Here is a 12816-nt window from a genome sequence, read left to right as displayed (position 1 = left end):
ATGTCGGTGTACAAGAGAACAGGACCAGGACAAATATGTCATTTTGAATCACACAACATGTGAAGATGTGAAGGCTAATGACAACTGGGAGTGACTTTTGTATTGTAACCCTAATACTTTCAAATAACGTAGGATTTATGTATCTTAAACAAACATTTTAAATGCCATTATCAGTTTATTTGCTGAATGTATGTTTTCCGTGGAGGGAAACCCAAATTAGTGCCGGTCGAAGACGTTTGTCACTCTGGCCAAAACTACGAGACTGAGTACGGTGCACATTAAGGAATAAAATTCTTAAAAAAAACCAGATGATGGCATGGCTAAGGGAATAGCTCTGCTCTGCAAATTATTGCAGATAAACCATCGTGTCTACCGTTGTCTAACAGAATCTTGGTGACATTTCAAGTTGAAGGTGAGCTTATTTAAAGCCAAACTGAAATAGGTCCTCGACCTTTACACATTTGAAGACACAAGACCGGGTGTGGTGCCGTCAAATCCAGTCTTTGGCGCTACCAACACCTTTTATCATATGAATACATATAGATGCATATAATTTGATGTTGCGCTGAATGTTAATCGAATAAATTCCAAATACGATATTGTTATTTTTGGGCAAACTCATTTGTGTTGATGTCATCTGCGATTTAGTACCTAAGACACCATCCACTTCAAGATATCCTACATTCAAATCCAATTATGCTTACAACCGCTAACGTAGTATCATTGCTGAAACGTTTTGCGAAAAATCGCAAACAAATAACGATAATGGGTTCATGTAAAATCAGAATCAGGGCAGTCACTGGATAGTTAGTGAGAGAGTGAGTGAGTGAGTGAGTGAGTGAGTTAATACTTAACGTCACATTGTCTGTATCTCAGCCATATGGTGACGAGAACAAATTGAAAGATAAATAACTGTCGCAAAGGACAGTAAGAAATTAGCATGATATCACAGATTGAAATCTAAAAACTAACAAAATGAAACACTAAAACTTCTAACCAACATGTATACATCAACTCAATTAAATACGAGCTAATACCACCGGAAACTAAAGCCAGACCACCTTACTGGGGACCATGAGGACTCACAGTACTTTAGCTACCTGCATGAATCCCCAACAGGATTTAAGTCATAACTCTATTGACTGGTAGGCAATAGCAGCCGTACATGAAGACATAATCAAAATATAAAATGTATTAAAATTCAAGACTAAGCTATAAACACACAACGCCATTTGAAAAGGGGTCAAATGTAACAAATGCTATATTTGGGATAACATTTTCTTTGAAAAGTACAGATTCTCGTATTTTGGGCACTGCCAGAGTGAGGCACTCAATCGCCAGCACACAAAGTCAGCGATCTAACCCACTCAGCCACCGGGGCTTCCACAAAATGAAAGTGATGGAGTATTTATGTGTCACAATCAGGGGACAATGATTTTACTGTACTTCAACCCCATAAAATGCCACAACAAGAATAATATAAGTTATCAATTACATCTAACTAAGTTCAAACACATTTATTCAAAAGCTATTGATCAGTCATATTGCTTTAGAAAATCGATAATAAAATGAGAATTGACTTTGATAAAAAGATCCCTTAAATTTGAAACTTGATAAAAAAAGAAATCCCTTTTGAGAGAAAACTCTACACAGTCAAGTAAAATGTGCTTGACAGTGATTCTCTCATCACAAGGGATGCAAAATTGAGGATCCTCGCCTTTCAATAAATACTCATGAGTATAACGACTGTGGCCAATGCGACATCATTGCAGAATAACTTCATCATACCTTGACTGGCAACCCAAGTGAGTATAACCTATAGTTGGGTTTATCTCGTGTAGTTTGTTTGCACCTAACTAGGTATTCCACCTTGTCTGCATTAACTGCCTGATATAATTTCTGATATAAGGTTTATAATCAGGATACCGTATCAGAAGTTGGGAGACAGATTTATCCAGAGCTGCTTTATCTGCAGCATAAGCTTTTGTGTTTCCGGTTATGCCGACATGACTCGGTTACCAACAAAAAACGTTGTCGTATTGGCCAGTAGAAAGATCATTATACAACTCTAAAATGTCAAGAAGATATTGATGAGTGGAAGATACATTTTTAGTGACCCGTGAAGATCCGGGGTAGAATAGGTCTTCAGCAACCCATGGTTGCTGAAAAAGGCGACTAACAGGATCGGGTGGACAGGCTCGCTGACTTGGTTGATGCATGGCATCAATCCCAATTGCGTGGATCGATGCTCATGACGTCAAGCACTGGGTTGTCTGGGCCAGACTCGATTATTTACAGACCGCCGTCATATAGCTTGAATATTGCTGAGTGTGGCGTTAAACAACAAACAAAAACAAACTAGCGCCTGAAGGCATGACAGGGAATTTGAAAAGATGACAAATTGTTTACATTTTGATTGATGTTGACCATATTCGAAAGCCTTTTCTTCAGCAGTGAAAATTTAGCTACGGTCAGGTATTCTGAAAGATATACTTTTTGATCCAACGACAGTGGCACTTGCTACTTTGTCATCGTCCTTGGATCCATCTGTAAATATTGAGCGATGTGAGTCATAGTTTTCTCTCATTTGTAGATATTCCTGTTGAAAAACCAATTGATTTGTGATAGATGTTTTAAATTAAGTAAGAGTAAGTTCTACTTCCGTCCCGACTATTTGCCAAGGAGGAGAAGACAAAAGCTGATAAGGATACCTCAATCTGGGTGTCCAAGTATCTGGCTAGGGATACCACTGGATACCTCATTCTGAGTATCCAAGGATCCGGCAACAGATACCTTGCTTGACGTCGAGACATAAACAGATATTTTTTAATGTTTATTTCATTTGGTAGAAATTGCTCACATATTTACTGTAAATTCCACGAATTCCACACGACTCCTGTTCTGCAACAACAGAATTTTCCCCACAAAATGTTCTTAGTATGTCTTTTCTTCTATTCAAGATGGGGGAACACATTCCATGAGAAAAGAAAACCGTTAAGTTGAAGTTATGCACCATCATAAATCTTTAGGCACTGTTACTAAGAGATAAAAAAATGTTTAAAGCAAGTGCCAGCAAATAATCTGATCCGACTGGATATACTTCTGATGCTCTACCAGTACAACCACCACAAACACATACTAAGGAATCTACACACTTTCATTTGAGGATGTCCATTGAAAACACAAAGCGTAAATGCACTGTGAAACATTATATTTCTGATTCACAATTCATACAATCAATACATTGAACAATAAAGAATACAACATTTGCAACACTGTCATAACAAAACATATAACACATATACAGTGCTTCATATTGACAAATCTTGTAAAAACTTTCAATATCCTTTCTTTTTACAATGAGAAAGGTGTTTCCTGCAACACCACCCAAATAGAGAGAACCACACTTTCTCCTTCACAAAGCACATGCTTCCTATTAAGCAAGAGAAATGTTGTAAACTTATCCATATATCATTATCACTGGGTCAGTCTACAGGTGAAAACAGTGCTAACAAACCCTACAAATGTACCTAAATATTCGATTGCATCAATGAACGATGACTACAGTACTTCCAATATTTTCTAAAGTGTGAAATGACATACAGTGCAAACATTAGTTCTGGCAGGCCACAGGGGTCAGTACTATTCAGATCAATACTTCTTAAGATATCCATCTTTTTAACTTTTTGGAGCACTATTACATAATCAGTGACCTTGACACAAGGTATATAGGTGACAGTCTATAATAAACATGCTTATATTTGGAGAAAGAATTTCAAAACACTGCTAATTTGGATGTATGCAATTTAGGTTCTGACTGTAGCTCAGAGAAATCTAGAGTAAGTGTTTGCTGGATACAGCCAAAACAGAGCAACCCCGTTGCCAAAACAAATCTCCTATTCAGTACACAACAGGACCTTTGGCCCAGGTGAGCAAAAAACTCGTCTTCTTTTTTTTGTGGGGAGGGGGGCTTAAAGCCGAGTGAGGTCTAAGAACCATACCACTCGGGTGTAAATATCAACAGGCATCTGACAAATGAAAACCATTGATATAAATTCTAAGTTAAAAATCAAGTAAGGCTGTCATGGAGTATAACCAGAAGACCAGCTGACCTACTAATGATATTTACTGAGCATGAAATGTCAAGCCTACATAAACGAGGCCTTTGGCACAGATATTGCAACAATGAATCTCTGAGAATTGTGTATTTCATGACGCCAGCCTGGAAGAAATGAAGCAGGCCCATCATTCTGCAGTTTTGTCGACCACACTGATACAGGATTAAGATATCCAAACTGGTCTGAAGAGGTTTTAAACAAGTCAATGTACGCAAAAACATGTTCTACAGGCTCTCCTACAGCCAGTTCTATAACATTGTGCACAAAATGCCTGATTTTTCCCAGGCGAGGAGTAAGACTGTCACTGAAATTTGTGTCATCATCAGCCCAAGATGCAAATACATGGCTATTCCTGTCAGGCTGTTTGTTTGATACACGACCAAGAGATTCATTGTTGAACTGTACTGAGTGAGTACTTGGTACACACACCCGAAACATTAGCCACATATACTCCCCTTCGGTACATGAAGAATACACTTTACACAAGTTGTAATGGAATTCTTTCCCAACTACACTTACTGGTAAGCCTACAGTATGTCTGAAAGTAATATGTGACAAACCACTCCAACAATCTGTCTTAATGTCAGTAATCATAGAAGTTGGAAGTGTGAGTAAACCAGAGCTGGTCAGCTGAATAAGAGAATTAGATGAGTAGGAAAGACGTTTCAAGTGTGAATGAAATTCTGTATCCAAGTTTTCCTCTGTAGTAGTTGAGAACATAAAGAACTTTTTCATTAACTGCTCTTCAATATTTTTCTTATTTGTGTGAAAATCAGACATGATTCCATTCTTTCAAAACTAAAAAGCCAAAAACCATACATGCTGCCAAAGTTTGTAACAGATTCATGCAAATGGCAGTGCAAATGCATATTTGGTGTAATAAACTGGGTACCATACAGCTGAGTAACTTGGGTACAAAATTTGACCATCAGATTCTTAGCAATTTCAACATTAACCTTATCAATGCAGGGCTGACAAAAGTTTTTGCATGTAAGTACAAAGGTCTGCCATACCTTGAGGTTTATAGTGGGTAACAATCCCTCTAGACATGAAAGAGAAAAGACAAGGACCCAATTCTTCCATTCTTTGGCGGTCATTTGACCAAAATTTGAAGATATATTGACAGGAATACGGCCAGTATTGGAAGGAACATTAAATGATTCAGTTTTTGAAGAAAGTGAAGCAAGACTGCTTTTAGTCAAGAGTTCCTTTTCAACCCAAAAGCTAAACATCTTTTTAGCTGTACCAAGAAACAAATTATGCATAGGGTCTATTGCCGTCATTTGTGATGGTTCGAAATTTGGTAAATCAAGGAGAGATGTGTACCTGTATCCACACTTCTTTTCAATTTCTTTAGCTCTAGAAAGACAATCTGCTTTTTCTATCCTTTTGACATATTTTAAATGTTGTGACCGACAACGACTTGGCCATTTCCCCAAATCAGGGATGCCGCAATCACGCTCTCCATTTGACCAGAGTGGTTTGGTGCATGACGAGCATCCCTGATTAGCTCCATGACCAAGAAATCCATACAGTTTGCGTTCTGCAGGAATATCAGCTGCTGCACACATAAGTGCCATTTCAACTGTCACTGGAGTTGAACATCCAGGAATAGCCATCAGAACACCTGTCCAGGGTGCCTTGAGTTCACAAACAAGGGATGACAAGAAATTATTTAACCTTTCAGGTTCTTTCTTAAGGGAAGGAATAACACCAATCAAAATACAGTTTTCTTTCTTAAACCGCCCTTCACGCGGAAGATTCATGAACACCATATATAATGCTCCCACTGATATGTCCTGTCTGCGTTGGTAAGGTTGGAACCAGTCCACATTGAGCATCACTCCAAAATGATGGGAATGAATGAGAAATATGAACCATTATATTCATAGAATTTCTTCCAGATTTCACCATCACAAACATCGGCAAATAGGTTTGGAGTGATGCTCCTGTGACGCTAAGCATTGGATTTATGCAAGAAATCAGGACGATACAGAAATCTCTGCAAACTTTCAATAACTCACTGGTAACAGAAGACTTTTTTTGGCGAAATACTCTGTTTACCATCTGAATATATCACTTTTAGTTTTCTACTACTTTTAGTTGCTGAAGGACAACTAACATTTTTTCAACTGACCATCCCTGACTACTTTATCAAAATCATACAAAAAGTAACACACAACATATTTTGAAAATCCATTTTTCTCAATATTCAAAATTTACATTAAAATCTGTCGACAAAGGACAGTAAAAAGTGAGTGAGTTTAGATTTATAGTCACATCGGCAATATTTCAGCCATATCGTGACTAAATCAAGTTGGACATTAATAATACATAAATATAGACATTAAAATCTGTCGACAAATGACAGTAAAAAGACTAGTGAGTGAGTGAGTGAAAATTATCGTCACATCGGCAGTATTTCAGCCATATCGCGACTAAATCAAGTTGGACATTAATAATACATAAATATAGACATTAAAATCTGTCGTCAAAGGACAGTAAAAAGACTAGACTATCACAGATGTAGATTGTAAAACTAGCATATCATAATAAAATTCGTAACAATTCATAACAGTACACAATAAAAATGGGCTATAGATCACCAATAGCCAAAGTTAGGTCACCATACTAGGTACCATGGGGACTTACGATACTTCTGCTACCTACATGGTAACTCAGCAGGATTTACACCATCGCTCTGGCTACTGGTAATTGTCAGCAAGTTTAAGCCAAATCAGTTAAAAACAACAAGAATTCTACGATTAAAAACGTGGAAAATGAAAAATACTTTGAATGAAATAGGACTTATGTACCCTCTCAAGGGGACAATTATTTTACGCTACTTCAACCCCCTTTGAATGTAAAGCCACTAACAATCACAGTTATATAATCATTTTACCAAATTAAAAGCACATGCTTTTTACAATACATATCAAAATTTATCAATCAATTTTATTTCTTTTAAAAAAGCAATAATTAAATGAGAACTTACCTTAAAAAGATCCTTCGTAAATGAAACCTGGAAATAATTGTCCCTTGTGGTGGAAAAATCAACACAGTCAAGCAGGACATGCTTGACTGTGATTCTTTCATCACAAGGGGTACAGAATGGAGGATCCTCACCTTTTAATAACAATTCATGAGTATAACGAGAATGGCCAATATGACATCGTCTTAATACGACTTCTTCAAATCTGGACTGACAGCCCAAGTAGGTATAACCGATATCTGCTTTAATTGTATGTAATTTATTTATACCCACTTGAGTGTCCCACTTCTTCTGCATTAGGTCTTTGATATAGGATCTAATAACAGGTTTATAGTCACTGTATGGTAGTAGAAGTGGTGTCACAGATTTGTTGAGAGCTGCCTTTGCTGCAGCATCAGCCATAGTGTTACCCGTGATTCCAACATGACTGGGCAACCAGCAAAAGACAGTGTCGTATTGGCCAGTAGCGACGTCATTATACAATTCTAAAATATACTACTCACAATTTGATAAGGATCATTAGGTGATATGTGTGTAAGTTACCACAAACATAACAAAAGACATGACTCTGACTCAGAAACGTGTTTAATCATGTTATGAATGAAAATTCATGAACGGCATGAACTTGTATCAATATGGAATGTTTGAAATCTGCAAACACCAAAAGGCATTTCATTAAAAAATGTTAACAGCAAACAAGAGAAAGAATTACACAGTTATGAGGGATAGTCCATCATTACACTTAGTCGATGAAGTGTCAATATCGAGTATGACCTCCCCTTGCATCAATGACGGCCTGACAACGTCGAGATATGCTGTCAATAAGCACCCGGATGTTCCCAATGGGAAGGTTGTTCCACTCTTCCACGAGGGCATGTCCGAGCTCTGCGGAAGTCGTGGGTTGTGCTCTACGGCGTGAAAGGGCAACCTGCAGCATGTTCCAGACATGCTCAATCGGGTTCAAGTCCGGCGAGCGCGCTGGCCAATCCATGCGGACAATTGTCTCCTGCTCAAGGTACTGCTCAACCACCCTGGCGCGATGAGGACGGGCGTTATCATCCATCAGGATGAACTCAGGGCCAACAGCACCAGCGTAGGGTCTGACGTACACATCGAGGATCTCATCCCGGTACCTAAACCCCCGTCATTGTTCCTCTCTCCAGGACATGAAGATCTGTCCTTCCATCTCTGTTGATTCCACCCCAGACCATGATGGAACCACCACCATAACGGTCATGTTCACTGATGTTGGCATCATGGAAACGTTCACGTTGTCGTCGCCACACCCGCTGCCTCCTGTCTGTAAAGTCCAAACAATACCTGGACTCATCGGTGAACAGAACTGGAACCCAATCGTTCCGTGTCCAAGTGACATGATCTTCAGTCCATTCCAATCGCTCCCGCCGGTGTCGAAAAGTCAGGGGGATTCGGACACATGCCCTTCTCGAGTAGAGACCTGCATTGTGAAGATGATTCCGTATCGTCTGAGTGGACCTTTTCACCCCCGAGGCGTTCAGGAGGTCGTTACGTAGGCTGGTTGCTGTCCAGAAGGGATGACGTCGTGCCTGAAGAGCCACAAAATGATCTTGGCGTTGGGTTGTCGACCTCTGACGACCACCCCCATGTCGGTGTGCTGCTGTACCAACATTTTGCTGTCGGGACCAGGCCCAGCTTACAACGCTCTGGCTGACGTTTAGTGCATTGGCAACGTCACGTTGTGAATAGCCAGCATCAAGCATTCCAATACATCTGCCCAGTTGTTCTGTCGTCAGGCGACGCCTTACACGTTGAGGGGACATTGCGTAGATAAACGTTGTGTAAACACTCAATTGAGTTTACAGTTTCAGAATGAATCAGACACCGTTGCCTGATTGGAAATCGTGCAATGGTAGCAAAAGCATGAACTGTGATGTGAAACGCATTTCCCATGGCATGAAATGCACGTGCACGTGTGTTGGAGACGTTTTTGATTTCACTTGAACACAATATTGCCAGTTATGCAGTTATTTTGTTTTTTTATTAAGAAAAATATCTACGATCCTTATCAAATTTTGAGTAGTATATCTAAAATGAATTGATGATGTGAAGAGCTAGATTTGATTGCCTGTTGACACGATAATGAATCTGAAAATATGATGAACCGTTTACAACTGTACTGTTTTTGGATATATTCCAAAGCAGTTAATATTGCTTTGGCTTCAGCGGTAAAAATTGAGCTATGGTCTGGTAAACGAGATGAGACGGTTTTGGATCCAATGACAGCAGCACTGGAGACTGTGCTGCCGTCCTTGGATCCATCTGTAAAAATGGAACGGTGGGATTCGTATTTAGCTCAAACTTGTAAATATTCTTGCTGATATACTAATTGATTGGTGTCTTGTTTTGTAAATTGTGTGAGAGTCAAGTCCACCTTCGGTCTGATAAGTTGCCAAGGAGGGGAAGACAGAAGCCTGAAAGGAGAAATATTATCTAAATCAATATGTGCAGCTGTAATGTGGGGTTTAATCCGAATGCCTAGTGGTGGGACCAACTTAGGCTTCTATGAAAAGGGTCTTCATAAAAGGGTTGAAATATACAGCTATATGCAGGGTTTAACGGGTTAGAACGTAATTTTGCAATATATTGAAGCGATAATTTGATACGCCGCTGCTTTAACGATGGTTCATCAGCTTCTTCATATAAGCTATCCACAGGAGACGTTCGAAATGCGCCAAGACATAGTCTTAGGCCCTGATTGTGAATGGAATCTATTTTTTGTAAATTGCTCTTACAGGCTCCACCATAAACGATGGAGCCATAATCTAATTTAGAGCGGATCAGAGACCTATACAAGTGTAGGAGAGTTGACTGATCACCTCCCCACTTCGTGTTGGCAACAACTTTCAACAAATCTAGAGCCTTCAGGCATTTTAAGATAGTTGATATGCGGTTTAAAAGTTAAATGGTGATCGAAAATGAGACCCAGGAACTTGGCCTCTTCTACAACCTTGATAGGTGTGCCATGTAAAAATAGTTCTGGATCTTTGTGGTGTTTGTATTTCCTACAAAAATGAATACAATTGGTCTTAGCTTTTGAAAACCTAAAACCATTTTCAAGACACCATTTTTCGATTTTGTTGAGACATAGCTGTAACTGTCTCTCAATGGTACGCATATTTTTTCCACGACATGAAATATTAAAATCGTCCACAAAAAGTGAACCATCAATGGAATCATTTAAAACCTTTATGCTAAACAGAGTTACAGACAAAATGATCCTGATTATAATGGTCAGACAGGGTGGAACCCACACGAACCTGAAATTGTCGGTCTGTTAAAAATTGAGTTATAAATTGAGGCAAACGGCCTCTTAACCCCAAATTATGTAGATCTTTTAAAATACCGTGCTTCCAAGTGGTATCATATGCTTTTTCTAAATAAAAAAAGATTGATACTGCATGCTAATTATTTACAATTGCATTTTTGACAAAGGATTCTAAACGTACCAGATGGTCAATGGTACTTCTATTCTGACGGAAGAGAACACAGAGTAAATGTTATATGTAAAGTCAGTCGGACTGCAACTGCTTGCAGATTGGTATGAAGTGAAACAGGGCTGTGGATCACTCCCTGCTTCACTAAAACAGAAGATCCTCCAGTAGCTTTAGCACCTGGAGGAGAAAACGAATGGTAGGAACTATACCGACGCAAATCAAAGTTGTCAGTCTCTTTGAGATATGTCTCCTGGAGACAGATTGCTGACGGCGTAAAATCTTGGATTAGTAAATGTAGTTCATTAAAATTGGTCCTGAGACCTCTGCAATTCCACTGAATCAGTGGATTCATTATGTTCAAGTTATTAGTGGATTAACAGGAGATCTACGTCTCCCATTTCGCGGCGACTTACTTCTGTTGCGCCCGGGATGAGGAGAGACATCCATGTCCTCCAATGTGTCAAAACGATTATAAATCTGTATGGGGTCGCGGTGACCCTTTAGCACACGATCTGATTGTTTTGAATAATCTATTTTTTTGCTGGCCTTTTTGACAATAGGGGAAGGTGTTGGAGTTGTTGCACGAGCCAGTGACGATTTTGACACAGGCGCTGATTGTGGCGCATCATTTGTTTGTGAAGAAGTACTTGACCGTAACAGGGAATACTTTTCTGCTGAAAGCCAAGTAATATCTGTCTGGCAATGGACAGACGTGACAGATCTAGAGGATGTGCGAGTCACAGCTGCCGAGTATGACACAGCTGTGGTCGTCGAGGCAGATTGCAGAACCAAACGTTTCGCTTCAGGAAAGGTAATGTTTCTCTCGTGTTTCAGCTTAACGATCTGAAGCTGAAGTTGGAACTTGCGACATGTCTTTGAAGAGGCTACATGATCGCCAGAACAATTTGCACAGTGAGGGGTTTTCGTACATTTGTCATCTGTGTCGTGGTCATTTTCTCCACATTGATGGCATAGTTTGCGATTTTTGCATGATTGTGCACCATGCCCAAACTGCTGACATTTGTAACATCGAAGTGGGTTGGGGATGAATTTGTCCACTTCGATGTTGAAATATCCTGCTTTGATATTTTTAGGAGGAGCTGGTTTTGAGAACGACATGAGATAGGTGTTTGATTTGAAGATCTGATTGTCTCTTTTATACGTGAAACGTTTGACGTGTGTAACTCCTTGATCATGTAGCTCATCTGCTGTTTCAGTCTCTGTCATATCGCAGAGACAACGTTCCCTGTCTCTTCAACAATCCCTTTGCTGTAATTGAGAGTCTTGTGTGGGGAAATTACCACAGGAACAGAAACCAAATGTTTGACAGCTTGCAATAAAGTAGATTGTTTTGCACTTTTACAGTCAATTAGTAGAAATCCTGAACAAATGTTTTTCACATCCTGAACATCGCCTGCAATGCCGTAAATCGCCTTAGAAATGGCAAACGGGTTAAGCTTCAATGGCAGTAACCACTAAAAATCTAGACCAGCTGTTCGAAGAATTCTTCGAAAAAGTATTTTCCTCATCAGAGGAATCATCTAGTGCACGTTTTTTTTTTTTTGGTTTGTGCCATGTTGATTTGTAATATGGTTCACCACCCCAGCTCCCCACCCACCACGGAGTGTCATAAAGACAATGCTTAATACCAGTGGGCCTCCAACTGGCAGCACCAAGGATACTGAGGTGGTATACTCAAGAATTATTTGAAAATTAATTAATCTACCAGATTGGCCCATGAGCCACCGCCTTCTGGGCATATTTGACTCTAGGCAAAAAAATTTAATCATTATATTTCAATAGGTTGTGAATATCAATGATTGAGTGAGTGACCAAGACCCAAAAACATACAATATAACATATTTGTGCAAAAACATGCGTTTACATTGTAAACATTTCAAATTCAATGATTTTGTCAAAGATAAAAACAGATTCAAAGCAAATGTTTATATATTTTAAGTTTTTTCCAAATTTGTGCAATACAATGTTAATGCACAGGGCTCGGCATGACCAGCCGATTGTTAGGACCGGGCCCATCCTACCACCCGTCTAGGCGAAGTAAGGGTCGAAGTGGTGTATTGGGCAAAGGAACGCTATTCCTGGAACCAGTGCCCTCAACCACCAGACTTCCGTCCTCCGCCGACACAGGGGCGCAACCCACGGAAAACAGGTTGCCCAATTCGGTCGCCTTTTACGACCAGCAATGGGGTGCTGTGGAAATATTCTACCCCGG

At 39.6% G+C, this 12816-nt stretch overlaps 1 pseudogene; it reads right to left on the bottom strand.

Annotated features, from left to right (window-relative positions):
- Nucleotides 1-4148: 4148 nt before the first annotated feature.
- LOC139471412 (uncharacterized) lies at nt 4149-11030 on the bottom strand (annotated as a pseudogene).
- Between the last annotated feature and the right edge of the window lie 1786 nt (nt 11031-12816).

Source organism: Haliotis cracherodii, unplaced genomic scaffold, assembly GCF_022045235.1.
Source record: "Haliotis cracherodii isolate W230 unplaced genomic scaffold, xgHalCrac1.p SCAF_22, whole genome shotgun sequence".
NCBI lineage: Eukaryota > Metazoa > Mollusca > Gastropoda > Lepetellida > Haliotidae > Haliotis > Haliotis cracherodii.
The sequence above is the reverse complement of the archived record's forward strand: the minus strand, read 5'-3'. Positions and strand labels throughout refer to the sequence as shown.